This window comes from Sarcophilus harrisii, chromosome 3 (genome assembly GCF_902635505.1).
Source record: "Sarcophilus harrisii chromosome 3, mSarHar1.11, whole genome shotgun sequence".
Taxonomy (NCBI): domain Eukaryota; kingdom Metazoa; phylum Chordata; class Mammalia; order Dasyuromorphia; family Dasyuridae; genus Sarcophilus; species Sarcophilus harrisii.
The window spans coordinates 379296689-379320375 of NC_045428.1; the positions used below are offsets into that span (position 1 = coordinate 379296689).

The 23687-nt window shown below is 31.8% G+C and overlaps 1 protein-coding gene across 4 annotated transcripts in view; it reads right to left on the minus strand.

The window, feature by feature from the left end:
* The window catches only part of PMS1 (PMS1 homolog 1, mismatch repair system component), a 106482-nt gene that overhangs the window by 38855 nt on the left and 43940 nt on the right, over positions 1–23687 (minus strand). The window lies entirely within an intron of this gene.

Consider the following 23687-nt stretch of genomic DNA (forward strand, 5'->3'; position numbering starts at 1 on the left):
GAGAAGTACATTAATAATGACAGACCTATTCATCTATCAATTTAAATACATATTTAAAAATCTGACTTTTAAAACTGTATTTTAATAGAGACACTGATAAATTGGTGGAATGAACTGGTCTAACTATTCTGGAGAACAATTTAGAATTATGTCCAAATGTTAAGGACCATGCCTAGGTGAAGGCACAGGTCAATTCTTCAAAAGCCTCCACAGCTATGAATCATAACATCTGAAGGAGTTACAAAGTAGTCTTTGCTGACTGAAACAGGTATTGTTTGTGGACTGAGATAAATTGGAGGGAGAGGGAAGAGGAGAGAGGTCAGAGATTAGTAACTGCCTCTCAGTCTCCTTATATCATCATCATCCTCTCACATGAAAAGATCCATTCTACAGGTCTGTTAGACCTTCAGCAGCCACTGGCAGATGGTTTCTGTATCACAACAACCAAAGAATTATAAAACTAGATTTTTTGACTCAGCAAAACCCATTACTATATCTGTATCACAAAGAGATCAAAGAAAATGGGAAAGATCTATCTAACAAAAATATCTATAACAGCTCTTTTCCAGTAGAAACAACTGAAAATTGAGGAGAGACAGTTGAGGAATGAACAAATTGTACATAATTATGACAGAATATTTTTGTGCTATAAGAAATGATAAGTAGAATAGTTTCCAAAACACCTGGAAGATTTAACTGAACTGATACAAAGTGAAGTGAGCAGAACTAGGAGAATACTGTTTACAATATACAGCAATATTTTAATAATGAGCAACCATGAAAGACTTAGCTACTCTGATTAAGACAATAATCCAAGACAATTCCAAAGGATACATGATAAAAAATGTTGTCCATTTTCAGAGGGAGAATTGATATATGAGTAGATTGAAGTATGCTTCTTTTTAACTTTATTTCTGTGTGTGTGTGTGTGTGTGTGGTTTTTTTCTTTTGTAGTATGGATAATTTTTTTTGCTTGACTTCACATGTAGAATCAATATAATGCTTACATTTTCAATGTTTGGGGAAGAAGCAGGAGTAAAAATAAGAATTTGGAACTCAAAATTTTAAAAAAATGAATGTTGAAACACTAGTATAATATTCCATGAAATAAATAAAAATGTTAAAATTAAAATTATATTTTATTGATTCCTTTGGTTTTTTTTAATCAGTCATTTCCACCCCAAAGCAAATTAAGCAGACATCCAATACAGAGAACAAGTCTAACAGTGTACACAATATTAAATCAATCAACAAATATTTTATTAAGCACCTCTTATGCATATGTGTAGAGCTAGGTGCTGAGGAGTCAGAAACAGAAAAGTAACTGTTACTAATCTTAAAAGGAACTTTCATTCAATTGGAGTGAGTTACAGGGAGGGAAGATAGGAAGACGAGAACAAGAACATAAATAAGCATATAGAGAATACACACACACACACAAATATTTGGGAGGAGAGGGCCCTAGCACTTGGGAAGAATCTTGGACTTCATATAGAAAGTGGCGCTTGAAATGAGTCTTGAGGGAAGTATGGAATTCTACTAATCAGAATCCAAGAGAAAATCCATATGGTCTAGTCTAACCAAATATGGAAGGGCTCATTATTAGGATGGTGCTAAGTATGATGACTATTTTTAACCTTGGAAACCCAAAAGATCCATCAAATCATAGGAGAACTTTGGTTTGTAAAAGGAAAACTGCCCACTGACTAAATCACATGGTTGTACAATATTTTTGGTAAGGAAAATGGTTTTGTTCATTGAGCATAATGACATTACAAATTCAAGACAAATCACAGACAAAAAATTTAACTCCCATATCTATCACTAGTTTCTTCAACTGAGATTCATGCTATCAAAGTCAACATTCTCTGTCCTTTGAAGTTTTATTTATGTTTGGACTATATATGATTTTGGATTTCCTTAGAAGGCTGTGTCAGTGATTAAATTAAAAGAGAAAACGCTCAGAATCTTTTCAAACACCAAAGGAAAAGAGAATTCTAAGTGGAGAAGCTATTCAAATTTCATTTTCTTTCTCAATGGCTTATGGTCTCCTATTCCTCCTTTGCCACTTTGGAAATTACCCTGACTTCAAAAGCTCCTTTGACTTCTCCCACAAAAATCCTCACACTTTCTTCTATTACCTCTTCTTTTACTAAATCCTTTTCGATAATCCCCACAACCTATAAAGCCCCATTCCATTTTACATTGAGTTTTTTTTTTTCCATTGATTTTCTTAGCATGATCCATAGTACCTTAGCAAATTTAGCATCTTCTTTTACCTTGCGAGTTCATAATACCAAACCTGTTAGATGAGCCAGTTTGACTATCCTTGCACTAAAAGAGCCACAAAATAATTCTTTTAACATTTCTTCCATGACATCATCTAAATCTTTGAAAAAGTTTTAAATAACTGGCTATATGATTTACTTGTTTTCTGTCTTTTTTTTTTATTCCAATCTTTCTGGTCTACTCTCGTTCTATTTTGCTGCCAAAAAAAAATCTAAATTTCTTTTGTGAGATCATCAGGGGAAAATTCTATGAATGCATATCCTTTAGGTAAGCTTTAGTTGTTCGGGGGCATGCTGATCGACATCTTTTCACATATAATTCCTTAGAATACTTCTGTTAAAAATTCAGCACATTTTAAGTGTTTTAGAAATGTTCAACTTCTTCTCTTTCTTCAGTGGCACTTCAAGCACGGTTATTCAGGACAATGCCTTTTTTTGAATTTTCTTGCCCTTGACTCTTCTCTCTTCTGTAATTCATATTGATGACCTGACCACCAAGACCTATTCCTTGTTTCTCTTCCAAGATCTTGTCCACATCTGCTTTTGCTTTAAAGTCAATTTTGGTGATTCCTTTTGAGGTCCTATCCTTGATTCTAAGTAATCTAATTTCAAAAGCATTTTCAAACATTTCCTTTAGTTTTTGTTAATTATATTCATGAGGCAAGTTTTTGACCAAGATGGTTTTTTGCATTTCAATCTTTCTCATTTTACTTTGATTTTTCAGCTTAATATCAGTAAAAACTTTAGAGTTATTGAGCTCCAGAGTTTTTTCCAAATCTTTAGCAAATTCAAATTCCAAACAGCCAAACTTCTGTTTAAACCAACTTAGATATTCACATTTGTAAGATCATTTATTTGCAAAGAAGGTACTATTAGTTTTTATTTCAGAAGAGCTTTTATAGAAGTTCAGATTTCTAGTAATTAGATTAAAAAGTGTAGATGGTTTAACTTTCAATTTCTGTTTCTTGGGATTAGGGACAATTTGTTCATTTCTTTTTTCATCTTTCCAGTTTGATTCTCTTTTAGCCAGGTAACATTTTTTGTTTCTTAAAAAAAAAATCCCCAAATTTAGGGTTTGTATTGAAGTTTAGGTAAGTGACCAATTAAGATGAGCATGAGTTCTTAAGTATACAGGTAATCTATTTATCATACTCATTATCTGAATAATCGATCACCAGGATGATTAGTCCAAATGGATATAAGTCGACCTTTCCTTATTTCATTTCACTTCTGCATAAATATGTCTATGAAGATGAAGATGTTCACTTGGTTCAAGAGGAAGACCTTTTTCAACAAAGGGTTAGGCTTATCAAGGAATAAGAAACACTGCACTCACACAATAGAATAAATATTCTGCTTTCTTGGAATGTTATTCTTTAAACCAGCAACTTTCTTTTAAAAGACAAAAGGTTTATGAACTTATAAAAAAAATTACCTCTATAAAAGAAAGCAAGTTCAAAGGTTTCTTTAGCTGATATTAGTCAAATTACATCAGACTTTTGAAACGGCTCTATTTAAAATGGTGCCACTACTAACTAAAAATGGCATAAAAGGGTTCTAAGGCTGCAAATGAAATTTCAGGTGAGGAATAATGTGCTTGCCACATTATAATGATTTTTCATATAACAATACATTCATACCAAAGAACACCTGGTAAAACAAACAAACAAAAAATTACAGGCATATAATACTTGTGGCACCATAGGCATTGGCAATTTATTTAATTTTCATGGGAGATCTAGTCTTTTGAAATAAGAAATAGAGATACTATATTGACAATAATTTATTATAATGCTCTCAAGCATAACTAATAGCATAATCAGTCTACCCTTTCCATAGATAATAAAACAAAAGCAACATTTTTCATCATTTTTTTCTATAATATTCATGATTAGAATATTCAAGTGATCACTTTTGCACTAGAATTTAGCCATAAAGTGTAGTTTAACTAAGTTAATTCCAACTAGCATTTCCTCTAATATATACTGGTTCAGTGCTGAATTTTAAAATAAAGGAATAAAATAATCCTACCAGACAAATGAATACTTAATAATTGTTTTCAATCAGTATAATGCTGATAACACAACTAATATAACCATCACAGTTTATTTTTGTTTATGTTAGTGTGATGCCCCAGGTACAGATATAAATCTTAGCTGCTGATTAATGCAAGGATGTTATTACACTGCCTGATCTGCTGAATAGCTAGTATACATAACTGTAAAAAGATCACTCAGTAAATGGGTTTTGGAAAAGCTATGAAACATGAGAACTATTAAATGCAGACTTTAAAAAGTAGACACAGCTAGCAATTTGGGGGTATTATTCCACACTGGCAAATTATTGCATCAGATTAGGTCAGTAGAGTTTCCTGATATTATTTATATTTCAATTTGTAACAAATATTGACTATATCTGACAACTAGTTAACACTTATTCAATTATTTAGGTAATTTAACTTTCGAGATTGGATACATTACTAAATAACAAAATTTGATACTGAACAATTAGATACCAAAGAGGAACTGAATTTAATTATCTTCAGGAAATATAAATGATTTAAGAGAAATAAAGGGGGGTCAACTGCATAAGAGAAACAATCTTGCTTCCAAAATCAAGTTTATACATAGTTGGTTTCTTGCAATTTTTCACATCTATATATTTTTTGTACTTTGGTAGCAGGCTGAACTTGGGCTATAAATACTGCAACACATACCCCCATATGTTTTCTATCTAGGTCAAACAAACTTGGAGCATCTGGATGTGCCAAGTAAGAATCTGACTCTAGTCAGTATGATGACAGTGCAAAAACAACCCAATCAAAAATATATTATTACATGCAGACCATCTTAGGTTTGATTAGAGTTAGCCAAATATATCTTCTCTCCATTCCTTATTTCATTGACAGACACTACAAAAAAATAGAGTGGTCATGTAGCCATAACCAGTATTTAATACTTAGATCATATATGTGTAAATTCTGATTATGTCTGAATATCAAAACTGAAATCTATGATAAATGGGAAGAGGGACTCCAAACACTTGCTAATGCAAATTTAATCAGAAAATGCCATATTAAGCTTACCCAAGTGATACTGACTCATTAGCATGACATGCTTATTTGTCTATAATTCATCCAAAAACTTCTGTAAATTTCTGTTTCCTACACTCTTTGAATTTGCAGTTTGCCGATTTTGGGGACTTAGTGAAATGAATATAGCTTATCTCAATTATCTATTCTCCAATTACTACTTGCCACCCAATGATAATAATTTCTTGCTTAAAAAATTAAAATTTGCAAGATCAGCCAAAATCATTGTTTTTCTGTACAAGACATAAATACATAATATTCTATGTAATGTATTGTGATATATTATAAATTATATACTATAGACATATTATTGAACATCAACTTTTACAATATGCTGTTTTACATATACTAACATATTAAATACCATAACAATTTAATGACTATAGCAACTTATTAAAGACCTCTCTTTGTAAGGGATGTACATAATAAAAGTATTTACGTCTCAAGTTTTTGCATTACAGATAACACAATGTATCCATTGATATCAATACAACTGTCATTATTAAAATAAAAATGTTTTATTACTTTTACAATGTTATAAATAATAACAAACATATTTTAGAAATCTAGATTTCAAAAATGTTTGTACAATACATATATTTTATTGAAACCCTAGAGCAGTGGTTCTCAAACTTTTGTTCTCAGTATCTTCATGTTGTTAAAAAACTATCGAGGATCTGTTCAAAGAGTTTTTGTTCACATGGGTTATATTTATAGCTATTTACTATATTAGAAATAAAAAATAATTTTGAATTTGTAGACCCCCTGAAAGGGTTTCAGAGACCCCAACAATTCTTTGGACTACACTTTGAGGACCACTGCCCTAGAGGATTCACTTTTCATTATTTACATAATCTATTCTTAAATATTTTTGGGAAAGGAAGCATCATTATCTTAGATGGTATTTGTTACCTCATTGGATTACATAATTTCTCTTCTTGGAATAATCTGAGAATAGATTGTGCTTGCACTCACTATATGTAATCTCCCTTCTGGAATAATTTAAGAATATAGACTGTACCTGCACATACTATATCAACAGATAAGATAGTTGAATAAATGAATGGAGAGGTAATTAGGTGATAAAATTACATTAAAAAACTGTATTTGAGTGGAAAAACAATTGAAGAAAAGGAAATCAATTTCTGGAACTCTTTTGCTCTAAGTCACTGTGAAATTAAAGTAGCTGAGGATGAGATAGGAAAATTAATTTGCTAAAAATATTCACTTTTGAGTTCTCATTTCTAAATAAATCTTTCCACACAATACTGTCTATTGGTAGGGTTTTTGCTATTCTAAGTTAAAAAAAGAAAAGATACATCACACTTTTTTTCCCCAATTTTATTTTTTCTTGAGGGGTTTTTTTTGGGGGGGCAAGGAGAATTATGTTTTCACAACATGACTTTTATGGAAATGTTTTGAATAACTTGACACTTCTCAATGGGGTTGGGAGAAGAGAGGAAAGGAGAAAATCTGGAACTCAAAGTTTAAAAAAAAACAAATGTTAAACTATCGTTCATATACACCTGAAAACAGGTATACCAGGTGAAAAGAGCAAAAGTGCATAAAGGGAGCAATATGGAAGAAAGCACCTGAAAGAAAAGACTGAAGAAGCAATATTATATTGTAGTAGTAGCTGTACCTAACAATAAACTTGCCTATATAAAACTGAGAGAGAAGGCACTATAAATTTTCTAATTAAAAAAAAATAATAATAATCCTATTGTTGCTTCACACTCTTACTATATAAACATGCAAGTTGAGATTTGAAGGTCAACTGCACCAATCTAGAGAACATCTTACTTAAATTTAAAACATCCTTTCCCTATTTATAAAAACAGCAGGCGGAAAGAAAGTTTATCCTGACAACCCAGTACTGTCATTCAAGAATTGCTCAACAGAATTTTATCAGTACTACAGCTACTGCTTAGAATAACTGATACATATTTTAGGATCAGGAGACCATTTGAAAAACATATTATATATGAGTAGATTAAATCTGTGCCTTCTAAACATGATAACCATCCTTTTAAGTAGCTTTTAAAATATATGTTTTATATATATATATATATATATATATATATATAGCTAGCCAAATTTCATCTCCATACACCTCTTTTTCTATCATGATGCCAACAACACCTCTTTTTCTCCAAGTCCTGAAAGCTTGAATCCCTATTGCTTTTTTTGTTTATTATGCTTTATTTACTATTTGCTCCCTATTCTTACCTCACTCAGAATGAATTTTCAAATCACACTATTCTTCCTATTAAAATAATTCTTGAATCTGGTCCCTTCCTCTTCATCTTAACTGTTATCTTGCTTAATCAATCATTAGTTTTATAATCTGCTTTTTTTTTTTTTTAGAATTATCTACTGTGCCTCCAACAATTCACCTTAAATCTAGTTATCTAATTCATTTTTTGAAAATGTTACATTTTATTGCCTTAAAACTTCAGAAATTCATCAGTTATTTTCAAGATCAAGACTAAATGTTTGATCTTAAGCTTCAAAATCCTCCATTAATTGGTAACCACCTTTAAGTGTGGTTCCTTCTTTTGCTACTTCTAAGAATTTAATAGGTCACCATATCTTAGTAAGAGACAAAGCTAGCTTCATTCTGTATACTTACTGGCTCAAATAATTCTATAATGAAGAAAAAAAAATCAAACAATTTGGCATACACTTTAAAAAAACAAAACACAACACCATTTTGCCAAGTCAAAATTTTTTCTGGCAAAGCACTTCAAAAGAAAAAAACAATCAAACAAGAAGTATTTATTAACAAGATTTTCATGTGGACATTGCAAGTTCTAGGACTCTATATAGAGTAAATAATGTCAAAATTAATTACAAATTGTTGTAGATAATATACCTGTGGGTATAACAGACAGTTTGAATATTATTTCTCTAGGTACCCATACACAAAGCCTTTGAATTTCCTTTCCAGAATCCTGCCATCCTCAACCCCCTAAAAAACACCAGTAATTTTTATTGATTCTTTGCACAAAGGCAAGTCTATTATAGCTCTCCTGTGCCTTTTAGTACCATTGCCTCCACCTTTATACAAAACCATATCCCCTCAGATCTAGACTATTATTATCTTCTGACTGGTTTTTCTACCATCTTCTGTACATTCCTATTAGCTTAATCTTCCTAAAACACCCTCTATGATGATGCAATTTGGTTCTTCACAAACCTTTAAGGATTCCTCAGTGCCTACAGACAATAGTTCAATCTCTAGGCTAGCATTCAGGATCCGCCACGCTATAGACTCCTTCTGCCTAATTTCCTCACTACTCTTATCATAAACCTCCTTCTTCAATCTCATTGTCAATTGGGCCCTTGAACACTCTTTATATTCTCCTGACTTGATAAAAAATTAGAAAGTAGAAAGATACTTTAGTCTTATCCAGTCTCTTTTTGTTCACAATTCCCTCATTGTTTATGTTCTCTTCTCTCTATTTTTCCAAATCTTCCTTCAAAATACAAAAAAAATTCTGCATCATCCTTCACAAAGTCTTCCCCCACCATCTCTGATTGAAATGACACTGCTGTCTTCTGAAATGCTAGATCATATACTGTCTGAGCAACTGGTTTGTCAATTAGTGTTGTAATACCTTGCGATTACTCTGCTATTAATGTAGTGAAAATATCTTGTTCTTTAACTTTGCACATGTTTTATGTTTTGCTTCACCCAGTAGATTGTAAACTCCTTGAATATAAGGACTGCATCTAATGCTTTTTATCTTCTACACTTTTGATGTGTCTTTTAGCTCTCTTATGCCAAAACACCTCCCATATTTCCTAATTAGATTTTACATTTAGATTTCTATGTAAGAAGTTATTAAAGTCTGAAATTCTTATGTTGTAAAAGAGGTTGATATACTTAAGATTTAAATTATGAGTCCACTTCAATAATTTCATAATTATATAATTGAAAGCTTGAAGGTAATTTAATAGCCTTTTCATTTTGCAAAAAAGAAATGAGGCCTATACAGATTGAAAGTGACTGATCAAGATCACATAGTTTATGTACAAAAAGTTGAAAACTTGGGTTAAAAACTGCTTTTATTTGTCTCTGTTGCTTTCAATTGACCTGTGTTAAAGGAATGAAATTCAAGTTTTGATGCTAAATGAATAATAACAATACTAATAATAGACTGACATTTTTATAGTGTTTTAAAATTTTCAAAGGACCATAAATGTATATTATCTCATTTGAGCATTATAACCACTTTATGACCGTAAGTATAACAGGTATATCCCTATTTTACAGAGAGGGAAATTGAGGCTCGGAGAGATTTAGTGACTTAGTCACATAGCTAGTTAAGAATCAAAGGTGGGATAAGAAAGTAGTTCTTCCTGATTACAAGTCCTGACACTTAATCTATTATGACAGGATGCTTTTCTTTATAAAGTTTACTAAGAATAAGTCCCATTACTGGTGTAATATGATTTTTCATGATGGATTGAGATGTTTGTATTATGATTATAAACCATGAGATAGAATCACTGCTTTTATTGAGTGGTTTTCAAAATATCGTATGTAGGAGGCAGCTAGATGGTACAGTAGATAGAGTGCCAGCCCTGAGTTCAAATCTGGCCTCAGACACTTAACACTTCCTAGCTGTGTAACCCTGGCAGTCACTTAATCCCAAATGCCTCAGCAAAACAAACAAACAAAAAACACAAAAAATAATGTATGTAAAGGAGCTGAGATTGTTATCAGTTTAATGTTATTAGACATTTATTGGCTCACTTGTTCAAGGAGGAGAAGATACCTGAACAACAAAAATGTAATGATAATGAGAATTTCTTCTAAAAATAAGCCAAATAAAAGACTGCCAAAAGGATAAAATATCAAAAGAAGACTTTATAGCTAACATGCAGCACAAAAATAATGAGGATAACAATAGCTGGCAGTAATATATATAAAACTTTACAACTTACAAAGCACTTCACAAAAACATTATTTCAACTGAGTATTGCATCAGCCTGTTGATGTAAAGTGTTAATTACCAAATTTTATAGAAGAGGAAACTGAGGCTCAGAGAGGTTAAGCGACTTGACACAAGATCACAAAAGGGAAACAAGTCCTCTGATTCCAATTCTCTCACTATAATACACTGTACTTTCAGATTTAAACCCTATTCCAGGGGAAGTATGAGAGAAAGCAGTTCAGTTCTGCTTTATTAGGTGTGTAACCATAACATGAATTATCCATACTTTTACATTCTTCTAATGATGCAGTTAAATGTGTTGCATCAACTTATATCTCTAAATTTTTCAATACCACCAAATACATATATGAAAAATAAAAGAAATTATTAAAATAAATTGGAAAAAATTTTTAACTTTAAAATAATCATTATTAAAGATGGAGGAAAAGAAGAGGAGGACATAGGTCAGTGCCTTGTACATAGCAGGTATTTAATAAATGTCTGCTGAACTGAAATGTATGACTTACAATCATCCAAGAAAGTTTTAAATAATCTAAAATTTATGCACACAACAAAGGATATCACTCTCTTTTGTAATATTTTAGAGGTTCCCAGAAGAATGATTCCAAATTAAGATCTCAAAGCATTCTACTCTATACTTAAATAACAAGAAATGAAATCAAATTCATTTTAAAACATACACACACACACACACACACACACACACACACACACACACACACAATGTACCTTCAAAAAAGAAATGAAACGGTTATCACAAAACCAAAAAAGGGAAGAATATAGCATTTTGAAAAGGTTAAGGATTACGACTGAAAATTTTTCAAAATTCACCTCTCCTCAAAAATATAGTTTACAATTTTAAAAAAAGTAATTCTTCTGGAAAATTTTTCATGGCATATGAAATGGTTAAAATGCTGGACTAGGTTTGGCTATAACTGAGAGAGTAAAAGTATATATAGCAGGATCCTACAGGTGGTTTAATTATAATATCTAAAGCTAAAACCACTCGCACTGATTAATTAGCAGTAGTTAACTATGGAACAGCTTTAACACTTCTCTAAATAATGTCTATTTTAAATAAACTTACTGAATCCACTTGAAAATAATTTCCCTTTGGCTGTCTCATTATTCAATATGCTTTCAAGGAACATGGTGATGAAAGAAGAAAAATACCTCTTTCTAACATAACCATACTGGCAAGAGGATCAACATTATCAGTATTCAAAGAATGTCTTGGCAGGATAAACCTTCATAAAAAGAAGGAACACTATCTAATCCAAGTCGTCAAAATAGCAATAGTACTTCTCATATTATGTGGAGTATAAATGTTTATTACCAGTGCAGGAAAAAAAAGTTGAAAATAATGGAAAGACATTAATACTGTCATTTAAAAAATTCTAATTTAGAAAAAATTCTTTAGACAAATACTTTTAAGAATGTTAAAATTCCATTTTTTAAAGTAGAAAAAGATTAAAAATAACAAGCTATTTTTGACTTAATATTCATATTTAATTTAAATATTAGTTCTTATTTTGAAGATGATATCAAAAGTAGCCCCCCCTTAGGAAAAAAAAAGCTTGAGGATACATAGTTTTTATGAGTTGTATGTATTTCTTCCTCAAATTACTTCTAAAATTTAATGTTACCACTTAACAATTAAACTTCAACCAATTTTCTTTTCAAACTATACTGGTTTTGGTCATAGTCACTTACAAGGTTCTTTTATATAAACTGTTTTATTCTAAATATGCCATCTATTCTTTGGACTTTGTTTTTTTGTCTGAAATAAATGTCAGTGACATCATGTGATCTGGTCAACATATGGCAGAGGTGAGCCTATGTTCTCAAAGATTACACCAGCAAAATACAAAATCTAAACAGTTCTGCTACATTAGAGAAAATCTTCAAGTATAATTTCAGTAACAAAGCATATCTCCTTTCCAAGGATCAGCTTGAATGAATTCTCTGACATTGGCAGTCTATAGAATAAAAATATAAAATAAACTTCAATCTCATGCCTTCCCTTTTTAATTTCTGCAGTGATAGTTGAAAAGTGATGAAGAGGAGACAAGAACTAAAAACCATAACTTTTAGAACATTCATGATCATTGTAAGAACTCAGTTTGAAAGCTGTTTCCAATCTTCAACAAAAGAAGTTGCTACTGAAGGTACAGAAAAAAAAATTTCTGTTCTATATAAATGAAACTAGAAAACAAAAGGAAAGTATAGTTAAATGCTGACATGTTTGCTTTGAAAAGGTTATTAAAGGAGATGATGGAATAGTCTTCCCATACATCCAAAGTAATGAAACACAATATTCACCTGGTATTGGCAGGGCTCATGATAAACATTTTCAAAAAGGACAAAAAGAAAATGATAGCTTATTTGCCAACATTTAATAAGGAGAAAGAAGAGGTAGAGAAATCTTATGAAGAATTTGATAAGGCCTTCCAAGTTAAATGACCATATTACTTCATAGTTTATTATTTCAATGTAAAGATTGGGATAGGGAAAAATGATTATAAAGAATTGCTTTGGTAAGATGTAGTTAAGAAGCAAAAATGAGGAAAGCCAAAGACTTAATGACTATACAGAAATCTCAAGACTGTAAATATCATGAATATTTTCTTCAAGAAGAAAATCATGATGAGCAAGACATAGCAAACATCAAATTAACATAATAAAAAATTAAATTAATTTTAAGACAGCAAAAACTTGGTTACCAAAAAAGTTATTTTCGAAACAGAAATCTACATACATTTAGATCATAAACCTGTTTGATCAGAGATTAAAACCAACACTAAACTAGCAGAATAACAATGACAAGATGGAGCAGGCAAATTAAGGTGACTCTAATCTAATCTAATTAATCATCTTATTGAAAACATCTAATTAGATAAGGTCTTGATGCTTCCAAATGGAAATAGATAACATAATAGATAATTATTTTCTAAGAAAGTTTAATCAATGTAAATCAATTGCTCCAAGAAAACAAAAAAGCCTAGAAACTCTCTTAGCCAGTATATATGTGAATAATCTTTTAAAGAGCAGGAAATGGCAGGTAAGAATAATAATTTAGAATACTTCATACATGAAATCTGACGGAAGATGAGAAATATTATGAAGTAACCATTTCATAAAAAAGTGGGAAGAAGTAAGATAAAAAGAATTATAACAAAAGCTCGATGTGACACAACTAAACTCAATCATTTTAAGGATTTTTAAGTATGAAACTAGACAGAAGATAACAAACAGACAAAATTGGAAAAGATTCATAAAGATTTTGAGAGTAAATTTTACCCTCAAAGATGTTGAAATCACTGATTTTGGATTCTAAAATTATAATCAACAAAATATGACTAATGAAAAAAAAAAAGAGAGGAAGAATAATTGAACCAAGATGTTTGAGAGTAAAGATAGCTAAAGAAACTGATTCTCAAGATATCTGAAAGGTTACTAAATACCTCAAAAAAAAATCATGGACTTTATTACAACTTTTTAAAAAAAAGGTAATTGAGAAGATATAAATAATTAAAAATTTAAGAATACTTTCCCTATCTTACAAAATCTTTATGAGAATAACATACATAAGTATCAAACACAACCTTGATGAAAATATAAGAAGGGAACAGGGAGATTTTCTTACAAATAATATTCTACATCAGACAATTTTATAGTCACACAATGGACTCACTATTTGTTGAATAGAAGAAACCATTTAATTTGATAGAGCGAAATATTGCCAGAACACTGTCCTCCAAAAAGAGGTCTATTCTTGTTCTTCAGTCGTTTCAGTCATGTCTGACTTTTTGTAATCCCATTTGGGGTTGTCTTGGAAAAGGTACTGGCATGGTTTGCCAATTCCTTTTCCAGATCATTTTATAGTTGAGTAAAGAAACTAAGGTAAGCAGGTGACTTACCCAGAGTCATACAGCTAATGTTTGAGGTCAAATTTGAACTAATGAAGATGAATCTTTCTGACTTCAAGAATGGTACCCTCTATACAATGTGTCCACTGTCTCCTATACACTCATCAAAACTTTAAAATTCCCTGAAAGATCTAATATATATATTTTTTTCTGATTATTAACTGAGGCATTAAAAAAATCGTTTGCCACTTGAAGGATGTTCATGAGAAACCAAATTGAAAACATTTATTAGAGAGAGTGAAGTCCTTTAAATTCTACAGTTTGAAGATGACATGTGGACAGACTGCATTAAATCCTTGAATACTTCAGCTTCCTAAATGTGACTCATAATCACTCAAAAGCAACTACTTAATTATCCATGTAAAAATATCAAGTGCATGAGTAAAAAACAATCATAGATCTCAGAGTTTGAAAGGACCTAAAAGAGAAAATGGTAAAGATCAATATCAAAAAGGAAAGGTCAGAATAAAAAAAAAATAAAAAATAAAAAAAACTTCAAAAACTAGAATTGTGAAAAAGATCAGACACAAAAAGCTAAAGGTGCTAGAAACACAAAGCAAATTGTATGATTTTTTTAAAAATTGTAAGCTTCTGAATACTGCGTAGTATAAAATATTACCTTAATCAGTTTTTCTAGAGAAGCAGAATTTGTTTTATTAGTCCAGTCCATATACCCCTCCCCCGCCAAAAAAAAAAAAAATTATTACAACAAATTCAACTAGTGGTAACTATCTGCAAAAAAGATTGCCAATCCTTTAAGATTAAATGCCTAAATGGATTATCAGAGTCCAAGTCAGATGAGTCAGAATATCAGAGGTCATTCTACTTAGCAATGTAAAGTAAATTTCCCTGTTCGGATACATGTCATATCCAAGACCTCTGAGATTGTGAGCTTCTTTCCATTAGCAGCATGGAGGATAACATGTCAAGAGATTTTGGATCTGGAATTAAGAGGATATGACTTCAAATCCTGTGTGACCCTCAAGAAGCTATTTCATCCCTCTGGAACTGTTTTTTTAACATGAGAGGTTTAGAAGAGATAACTACAAAATCCTCTTCCAGTTCCAAATCTGGGAATCTAAAACACATCAAATATTTTATTTCTCTTTCCTTTACTAGCCCTTTTCTCAAACCCCAAAATAAATATAACATAACCAAGGCATGCAGTTCCTACATTTTTTTTATCTAATTCTACTTTCATTGCCTACTCCTTCCATACCTGTTTCTCTTTTTCAAGCCCTTCTTAGTCCTAATTGGAGGCCATCTTGAATTTTTATTAAAGTATTAAAAAAAAAAATCTGTTCATACCTTGATGGATACAAATTGTATTTATGCCATCATGCCAGAATAAAAGACAGTAAGTCACTGCATGGAGGAGGGGGTGGGGGGGAATCTGCCAATGGAGAAGAGTTCTACCTACTGAGACAGCCCCTTCCACTGTAAAATTTCTCTACTTGTTAGAAGAATTTTTTCCAAATATAATCCTTTCTCCATGATAGCTTTCAACTATTTCAACTATGAGGGCATCTTCTTAATATTTGATATTTGTTCAACTGATACTGAGTTCTTTCACCATTTTGGTAATACTTTCTCTTAACACTGTTCCACTTAGTAATGCCATTCTCTGAAAATGGATAAAAATACTCTAAAAAGTTTGTCAGCAGTTGTTTACAGAGGAATTATCAAAAACCTCTTTATTACTAGGAGCTATGTTTCTCTTAATATAGCCCAAAATCATATTTGTTTTTCTGGCTATCATATATACTACAATCTTACAGTGAAATGGCAAGCCTAGTACAAATCAAATGTTTCTTAAACTTCTGCCTAATAATTTTGTACTCTGAAGTTGATTTTTTTTTTTTTAACTCAAATGTAAAACTAGATTATCACTGTCATTCAGGTCAATTTTCAAGCCTGCCAAGATTTTTTAGGTTCTGACTCTTATATAATGTGATACATAGTATTCTTCCAGGCTTTTTGTCCAAAAAAAAGTTGTTCAGTACACCATTTATACCTTTATCTAAATCATGGATGAAAACATTATATAATATAGGAAGCACAGATTTTGGGAATATTTCTTGGGGTATCTCCTTCTAAGCTGACAAAGAAAAATGAAAGACTACTGTTGTGCTCAGCCATTTAACAAATTCCCAAACCATCTTATTATAATAAGGTCTACTGTCTTGCCCACACTGCTACATTTGTTCCAAAAGAATAGTCAAAAAGTATTAGATAGATACTTATAATATACTAGCTAATTTCCCAGAAATATTGGGACGGGCAAAAAAATTTATTTTGCTCTCGAGAAATTTACATTCTAGTGAGGAAATTGGTAAATAACTAGGTAGATTTAAGAAATACACTGAATAAATGGAAGGCAATATGAGGTGGAAGTACTTAATAGTTGAGGGAACTGGGGAAGGCTTCCAATAGAAGATGAAATCTAAGCTGAAGGAAAGTATTATACATAAGAACTGGAAGAACAGATAATTCCAGGCCAGTTCAAAAGCATGAAGATGATATAAAGTGTCATATCTGGGAAACAATAAGGAAGCCACCACTGAGTATGTGGAGGGAGGTAAAGTGTAAGGCCAAATTATAAAGCACTCCTGGATCTTTTTGGTATTATGGTTCTTTTTAAAATGTTTGCCAATGATGGCTTTAGAAATAGTTTCCAAAATTTTCTCAGAAACTTAAATTAACCTTATTGGCTTAATTTTAATTAGTTTGCAGATTAGATTCTGTTATTTTCCATTTAAAAAATTGGAAAATTTATTCTTCTTTATACCTGTGGTATTTCTCCTGTTCTGATGTCTTCTTTTCTCCCTCAGCTTCTTAACAAGTTTTTCTTAATACTGTTTATATTTAAATTCTAGTCTTTTTTGGAAATATCCCCACTATTTCCTTTCTTCTAACAGGGAACATTTCTTGCATCCCATACTTCTCTCCTCACAGTTTTTTTTTTTTTTTTAATTAATTATTCATTAAATGTTTGGTAGAATTTACTTGTGACTCTATCTTAAGATTTCATTAATTAGGAGCAGCTAGATTGCCCAGTGGATAGAGCACCAGCCCTTTAGTCAGGAGGACCCGAGTTCAAATTTCGCCTCAGACACCTAAAACTTCCTAGCTGTGTGACCCTGGGCAAGTCACTTAATCCCAAATGCCACAGCAAAAAAAAAAAAAAAAAAAAAAAGCATTAACTACCTGTTCAATTTCTTTTTTTTTCTAAAATGGGACTATTTAAGTATTTTATTTACTCTTCTGTTTACCTGGGCAATTTATATTTTTGTAAATACTCAGCTATTTCAGTTAGATTGTCAGACTTGCTGCCACAGAGCTGGGCAAAATAGCTCCTAATTATTGCTTTAATTTCTTTTTCATTGGTGGTAACTTCACCCCTTTAATTTTTGAAGCTGGTGATTTAGTTATTATCGTTCCTTTTTCTGATCAAATTAAACAAAGGTTTATCTACTTTGTTAGTTTTTTTCATAAAACCAATTCTTAGTTTTATTAGTTCAATAGTTTTCTTAATTTCAAAATTTCTAATTTGGCACTGAGGGTTTTTAATTTTTTTTCTAACTTTTTTAGTTGCATGCCTAATTCACTGATCTCCTCTTTCTCTATTTTATTTATGTAGCTATTTAGAGATATAAATTTTCCCCCAAGAACTGCTTTGGCCGCATCTCATAGGTTTTGGTACATTAATTCATTATTGTCATTTATTTGGATGAAATTATGGATTGTTTCTGTGATTTGTTTGACCCATTAATTCTTTAGAATTAGATTATTTAATTTCCAGTTGGTTTTTAGTCTATCTTTCCTTGGTCCTTTATTAAACATAATTTTTATTGCATTGTGGTCTGAAATGGAAGCATTTACTATTTCTGTCCTTTTGCATTTGATTGTGACGTTTTTATGCCCTAATACATAGTCAATTTTTGTGTATGTGCCATGTATTGCCAAGAAAAAGGTGCATTCCTTTCTGTCTCTATTCATATTTCTCAAGAGGTTTATCATATTTATGTTTTCTACAATCCTATTAACCTCTCTAATTTCTTTTTTATTTTGTGGTTAGATTTGTCTGATTCTGAGAGGGGAATGTTGAGATCTCCCACTAGAATAGTTTCACTGTTTCTTTCTTCCTATAACTGACTTAAAATCTTTTCTAGGAATTTGCCTGCTCTACCACTTGTTGCATACACGTTTAGTATCCTTATTACTTCATTATTTACGATACCTTTTATCAAGATATACTTTTCCTCCTTAATCGCTTTTAATGAGATTTTTACTTTTGCTTTATCTCAGATCAGAATTGCTACCCCTGCTTTCTTTACTTTAGCTGAAGTATAATACTCTTCCAGCCTTTTACTTCACTCTGTATGTGCTTCTCTGTGTCAAATGTGTTTCTTATAAATAACATATTGTAGGATTCTATTTTTTAAATGAACTCTACTATTTATTTCCATTTTATGGGAGAGTTCATCCCATTCCATTCCCAGTTATGATTACCAGTTCTGTATTTCCTTTCATCCTATTTTCTCCCCAGTATATACTTTTGTTCTCTTTTCACTAGGTACTCAGTAGGGTGATTTTTTTTTTTAACCACTTTACCTACTATCAGACAATACTCATCCCCTCCATTGTAATACCTCTTTTGTACCTCTTCATGAGAACTAATTGTCCCATTATACTTCTCCTTTTCTCTTTTCCAGTACAGATCTTTTCCTACCCCTTAATGTATTTTTCTTTGATATCACATTAGGGACCATTTACAACCACACCTTCAGACCATGTGTCTGCCCTCTGTTTGCCCCAGTGACAGTTATAGTTCTCAAGAGTTAAAGATATTGTTTTCCCATTTAGAGATGCAAACAGTGTAACCTTTAAATATATATTTTCCTCATTTACCTTTCTATATTTGTCTTGAGCCCTGTGTTTGCAGATTAAATTTTCTGTTTAGTTCTTGTTTTTTCAATAGAAATGGTTTAAAATTCTTACTTCATTGAAGCTCCATCTCCTCCCCTGAAAGATGATACTCAGTCTCCCTGGGTAGTTAATTCTTGGTTGTAACCCCAGATCTTTTGCCTTCCAGAATATGGTATTCCAGGCCCTCCAATCCTTTACTGTAGAAGTTGCCAGATCCTACGTAATTCTGACTATTGCTCTTTGATATCTGAATTGTTTTTGTCTGGTAGCTTACAATATTTTTTCCCCTAGAGATTATAGTTTTATAGTTTTGCAACAATGTTCCTTGGGATTTTCCTTGTGGGATTTCTTTCCAGAGGTGATCAACAAATTCTTTCAATGAGTATTTCCACCTCTGTTTCTAGAATATTGGGGCAAATTTCTTTAATGACCTCTTGGAAAATGCTATCTAGATTATTTTTTTGGTCATAGCCTTGAGATAAGCCAAATAATTTCAAAATTGTCTCTTCTGGATCTATTTTCCAAGTCGACTATTTTGCCAATGAAATATTCACATTTTCTTCCATTTTTTTCATTCTTTTTTTGTTGTTGTTGTTTGACTGATCCTTGCTGTCTCACAAAGTCATTAGCTTCCATTTGCCCTGTTCTAGTTTTTAATGTGTGATTTTTTTTAGTTATCTTCTATATCTCTTTTTCCATTTGGTTTATTCTATTGTTTAAGGAGTTGTTTTCTTCAGATAATATTTTTCCTTCCTTTTCCAAACTGCTGACTCTCTCATACATATTTCTCATTTCTTTTATCATTATTTCTTCTATCTCTCTTTTTTGCCTTTTGAAGTCGTTTATGAAAATTTCCAAGAGCCTCTGTCACCAGAGTAGCTTTCTATGGTCAACGTTCTTTTCTGTTTCTTGCTCATTCTTTTCCTTTTCTTTTGGTATTTCTTTCTTTTCTTTTTTTACTTTTAAGTTGGAGGAGCTCTGCTACTGGGGTAAAAGAGGCACTGTCCTAGGCTTCCTGGGCAGCTCTAAGCCTTGGCTTTGAGCCTAGCGCCCCCTTGTGTTTGCAGGAGTAGCTTTGCCTGGTTTCCCAGGATTTGCCTTCTAAGCTGGGACTGGAAGCTGCCCCGCTGCTGTGCTCCTCTCCTGAACAAGGACTGAGGGTCTGAGTTGCTGATTTGCTGGGTTTAAGACCCTCTCACCAGTTTTCCCAGAGTTTATCTGACCTGGGCTGAACACCCTTTTCACCCCAGTGAGACTGACCTTTCTTGAAGTTTTTTCGGTCTATCTTGAGCTGGAGAAGGGTTTCATGCTGTCATATTCTGTTCAGAGGCTTGGTTTTTGAGGGAAATTGGGAGAGTTTGAACAGCTTCCTGACTTTATTCTGCCCTCCTCACATAAGTTATAATTTTAGTTCAAGGCCTTACCATTTCTCACTCACATTAATTTTTTTCCCTCAATCGTACACTGTTTTTCCAAATACATGTAAAAACAATATTCAACATTCATTTTTGTAAGACTTTATGTTCCAAATTTTTCTCCCTTCCTTCTTCACATCTCTCTCTCCAAGACAGCAAGCAATCTGATATAGGTTAAACATTCGCAATCCTTCTGAACATATTTCCACATTTGTGATGGTTGCCAAGAAATATCAAAATAAAAGAAAAAAAATAAACAACCAAAAAAAGGTGAAAATACCATGCTTCAATCCACATTCAGTGTCCATAATTCTCTTTGGATGTGAATGGCATTTTCCATCCCAAGTCTATTGGAATTCTCTTGAATCACTGCAATGCTGAGAAGAGTTAAGTCATAAATGACTATCACATAATGTTGTTACTGTGTACAATGTTGTCTTCCTTCTGTTCACTTCACTCACATCAGTTCATGTAATTCTTTCTGAACTTATCAACCTGTTCATTATTTCTTAATAGAACAAGAATATTCCATTACATTTACATATCATAACTTATTCAACCATTCCCCTACTGAGGAGTATCCACTCAATTTCCAGTTCCTTGCCACTACAAAAAGAGTTGCTATAAACACTTTTGTATACATGGGTTCTTTTCCCTCTTTTATGATCTCTTACCAACCCGGAAGTTTAATTCACTGAAATAGCTAACTTTTTCTCTGCCTAAAGTGTCTGAAGCCAGATTTGATATCAAAAAAATGCACCACCTATTTCTCCCCTATATTGTATTTATTCTCTTTATTTTTACTCCAAATATATACATACACACACACACACACACACACACACACACACACACACATATATTCTTGTCACAGAATGTAAAATCTTTGAGAGTAGAATTGTTCATTTTTTATATTCTATCCTCAATAAATACAGTAACCCTTAGTAAATTTTTTTGATTGGCTGAAAGAAAAATAGCTAAAAGAATTTTTTATCTGGTCACTGTATCAGACAAGACATACCACCTTCCATTCCAATAGTTCCTTGCTGAGAGAGAACATTTCTAGAATCATTATTGGTTTTCCTGTTAGTTGAATTCCTTTTAGTGACCTCTTTATTTATGTGGATATGGACTCTATGCATTCTGTTTTACTGGTTGTTTATTCTTCTTTGTATTATACAAATTTTTCCAAGTTTATCTGAAGTTATAATCATTTCTACTAACATAATAATATTCCGTAACATTCATATACAACAGTTTAGCCAATCTTTAATCAATGAATAGCCTTGTTTTCAATTCTTTCTTACCATAAAAAACTCCTATATTGAATATTCTGATATATACCAGATCTTTGTTTATGCCTTTTACTTCTTAGGGTATATGCTCAGTAGAACTGTTGGATCAAAGGGTATGAACAATTTAGTCACTTACCTTTCATGATTCAAACTGATTTACAGAATGCTTTGACAAGTTCACAGTATTAGTGCCCCAGTTTTCCCACATCCTCTCCAGCATTTATCATTATCTTTTCCTGTTACCTTAATTAATCTGAGAGATATGTAGCGGTCCCTCAGAGCTGTTTCCTTTTTGATGTGATTTTTCTTGTGCAGTATAATTGTGGAAATATGTATAGCAGAATTGCACATGTTTAACATATATCAGATTATTTGCCATCTGGGGGAGGAGTTAAGGAGAAGGTATGGACAAAAAAATTTTGCAACACAAAATTTTGCAAGGGTGAAGGCTGAAAACTATCTATGTATTTCTTTTACCAATAAAAAGTTTTAAAAATAAAAAAATAATTGGGAAGAAAATATACTCCTTGAGGGAAGGGAGCACTTCAATTTTGTATCAGTATCCTTAATACCTACCACATCGTGATGTGTCAGCATCACAATAAATGTTTAATAAACACTTGTTGACTGACTGACATTGTGATACACTTGGATTAGGTTGCAGTATGTGCTCTGATTTTTAAGTAATTTTACTGGTGTGGTTTTGTTCTAAGCTTAACAAAATCTTTTTCCAAAAATGTAATTTTTATCAATGAATACCAGATACAGGAGAGTTCTAAATCATAGCAATATTCTTGAATATTGTCACGTTTGTCTTTTAAGAGAAGGAATTAGTCTTGGATTTTCTTTCTTATTCCTTAAAATAAAGAGGAGGTGGGGGGAATACAGTTAGCAATAGTAATTAGGAAAGGAATTTTGAAGTAAGTTTCATTGATGAAGGCTTAATTTCTCAAATGTATAAGGAACTGGGTTAAATTTATAAAAAAAACTTTTTTAAAAAAGAGCCATTCCCCAATGATCAAAAGATGTGAATTATGCTCAAAGGGTTATAAAATCATGCACATCCTTTGATCTAACAATTATTCTACTAGGATGAATCAAAAAAGAGATTTTTTTAAAAAAAGAAAAGGACATAAATATACAGAAATATTTATTGCTGCTCTTTTCTCAGAGAAAAGAATTAGAAATTGAGGGTATGCACATGAATTGGGGAATGGCTGAATAAACTGGGGTATGTGATTATGATGGAATATTATTGTTCTATAGGAAATGAGCAGAATACTCTCAGAAAAACCTGAAAAGTCCTCCATGAATTCAAGCAAAGTGAAACATACTGTGTATAAAGTAAAAGCAATGTTATGGGATGATCACAACTGTGAATGACGTTATTTTCAGCAATACAATGATCCACAGCTATTCTGAAGAATTTATGATAAAAAATGCTATACATACTCAAAGAAAGAATGAATTGTATGTGAATATGGATTGAAGCATTCTTTTTAAAAAACAACAACTTTATTTTTCTTGGTGGGAGGGGTGCATAAATTAATTCATTTTCCTTCTCCTTTTCTATTTTGTTAATGTGACTAATAATATAATGTTCCTGAGAGCCAAAGTGATGGAGTAACAGCAGGGATTCATCTGAGCTTTCCCTCAAAGTCCTCCAAATACTTTAAAATAATGATTAATCAAATTCTAGAGCAGCAGAACCTATGGAGTGAAAGAATTTTCCAGCCCTACCAAGGTGAAAGAAGAGTGCAGTCCAGTGAAGGCTGT